The sequence below is a fragment of the Myotis davidii genome, unplaced genomic scaffold (assembly GCF_000327345.1).
Source record: "Myotis davidii unplaced genomic scaffold, ASM32734v1 scaffold897, whole genome shotgun sequence".
NCBI lineage: Eukaryota > Metazoa > Chordata > Mammalia > Chiroptera > Vespertilionidae > Myotis > Myotis davidii.
In genome coordinates this window covers 256,984-260,008 of record NW_006289393.1, presented here as the reverse complement: position 1 = coordinate 260,008, position 3,025 = coordinate 256,984, and positions in this window count along the sequence as shown.

The following is a 3,025-nucleotide window of genomic DNA, read 5'->3' as shown; positions in this document are numbered from 1 at the left end:
TGATTGGGGGCAAGGGTGAGGGTGAGGGTGAGTATGAGACTGAAGGTGAGGGTGGGGGTGAGGGTGAGGGTGCCACACCGGCAGGGCAGGGGTGCCGCTGGTGGAAAGCGCCTCCTACTCCTCAGGAGAGGGCTGCAGCCAGGACATAGAGGACAGCAGGAGGCGGCTGTGGGCAGTGGGGACAGGGCCACCGAGTGAAAATGGCCTTAAGGATCATGACATTTTATGTCTCTTCAGAGGGAGAGAGAGAGAGAGACCTCAAATGGGTGCATTTTCATCTCCTAATTCCAAAATTAGAGGAAGGGGGGTCTATCCTATGCACTGTAGAATGTTTAATACATACATGCCCCTACCACCCCACCTCCCTTATAGCCAAAGGCCTCGGAGAGAGCAAAGTGGCCCCAGGTGGAGAACCACCGCCCTGAGGGCAGAAAACAGATCCCCTTGGTCGGGCCATCCTCCCTCTTGCACTGCTCTGTGCTGAAAGCAACGGTAAATTATCCACCCGCCCCTGTGATGCGGCCACTTTAAGGATGAAGACACTGGGGGGTCCAGAGAGCAGGTGCTTCCCCAAGGCTATAAGGACAAGAGGCTTGACATTAACCCAAATCCCTCAAACCCTGAGTGTGTACTAACAGGGAGGGACTTGTGGGAGCACAGTAGGTGCTCAGAATGAGTTCTGAGTGATGCTCACAAAGATGGAGGGACTCCATGTTCTGACCCCATCACTAGACACATGGTCTGCAGACCTCAGCAAATATTAAATTGTGACACTATCTCAGGTGAAAAAAATTTTTCTCTGTTAGTTTTCTCTGTTGAGTTATAAGCTCCCGGGCCAAGAACTACATCTTCTCACTCTGACGCCTCCACAGCACCCTGATAATGTTTTACCAGGAGCCCTACTCCACGCTCATACGTGTTATTGACCTACTTGCTGGCTGGGAAACTCCTCACCCATTTCCCTACTGGTGCAATGTGCTCAGCTAAAGGACCTCAAGAGCCACCTAGCTGTCCCTCAAAGCTCGCGGGGTAAGCATGGGCTCTCAAGGCTTCATAGCTACAAAGCAGCGTCCTGAATGGGCTCCTGTGCAAAAGACCGTGGTTATTTGCTGCCCCAGAGCTATTGGGAAGAAGGTGGAAGACACACACCCAGCCCGCCTCCCCGTCCCCCACACCCCAGCACACATACACACGAAGTGGCCCCTGCCCACTTCCTTCTATTCAATAGGAAAAAGCAGGAAACCTCCTAAGAATTCCTCAGCCCAGCCATATAGCCTTCCTTTGAAATCCTCTTGGTCATTTTTGGAGCCCCTGTTATATACCAAGCACTTTCACATAATTCATTCCTTTCAATCCTAAGAAGGCTGCAAGGTGGACATTACCATCCCGTTTTACAGATGCAGAAACTGAGGATCAGGGGGATTAAATGACCTACCATCAGGGTAAGAGGCGGGATTCCAACTCAGGTCCCCTGGCACTAAAACACTGTCCACGCCTGGCTGCCACCTCTCTGTGCGGGACAGGGCTGTGCCAGACTGAACAGTGCACTTTGGAGGGAGGACTTTAAGTCACCAGCCCTGAAGCTTCCCCTCCCCAGCTGCAGCATGTGTTATCTGCAATATATTTGATAGTTCCAATTTGTTCTGCTCAGACAAGATTCCCATTATTGTCCAATTTCTTTCATCAATTTTTTTCCCAAAGTGTGAACAAAGATTACAAATGCATGGCCAAACAGTGCGAATCAAGCTAATTAAAATTCAGTCCTTATAGTGGAGCTGGAAAAGGCATTTTGAAAAAAGGTCCAGAAGAATTAAATTTTCATTTCACCTTTGCTTTCCCTAAGACCAATTAAAAACTATTTAATGTGCTCTCATTTGTTGATAACAGACTGGTATAACACCAGGCCTGGGTCTGTGTAATCTAGATTTTTTAATTAGCATATCGTATAGAGAAAAGAAAGAAAAGGAATTAAAAGTGAGAGGAAAGAATACTTAAGATACCCTTTGATTTCAGCTCTACTCAGGGGTTACTCTAGGGCCAACACAAATTCATATTCACATTTTACACATTCCAGGTGACCTTTGAGGCCATTGAAGCTAAAGGTTTTCATATACTTTCCAGCATGAAACTCATCTTAAAATTAATTCTACACTGGCACCCAAAGTAAAAAAACATTTAAAAATACACACACATCGTCCTGGCCAGTATTGGAACACCAGCCCATGCACAGAGGCATCTTTGGTTTGATTCCTAGTCAAGGGCAGGTACATGGGTTGCAGGTTCAATCCCCCGCCTCTGTTGAGACTCATGTGGGAGGCAATCAATGGAGATGTCACTCTCACATCTCTCTTTCTCTCTCTCTCTCTCTCTGCATTAAGCTACAAATAATTTTCAAAAATTATAAACAGTATAGGTAACTTTATTTGTAATTCCAAATAACTAAAAGTTAATAACAGAAAGAGAAAACTGAAACATAAAACTTTACCATCTCAATAATTTTTTAAATCTCTGGAACAATTCTTAGTCAAAGAGAAAAACAAAACTCCAAAATATCTTGAGAATAACAACCACAAAAATAAGCTGCATATCAGAATTCTTGAGAAATAACTAAAGGAGTACTAAAGGTTCATAGCCCTAAGTATTTATTCTAGTAAACAAGAACAAACACAAATAAAGAAAGTTACAAAAAAATACAATTAAGTAAAACAAGAAGGGATTAATAAAGATGAAATTAATTATGAAAGAATTAAATAGAACTAATAAATAAACCCCCAAATGTTTTTTTAGTAGGAATTCTTGAGAAATAACTAAAGGAGTACTAAAGGTTCATAGCCCTAAGTATTTATTCTAGTAAACAAGAACAAACACAAATAAAGAAAGTTACAAAAAAATACAATTAAGTAAAACAAGAAGGGATTAATAAAGATGAAATTAATTATGAAAGAATTAAATAGAACTAATAAATAAACCCCCAAATGTTTTTTTAGTAGGATTCTGATCATTAAGAATAACTAGCAGCAACCTA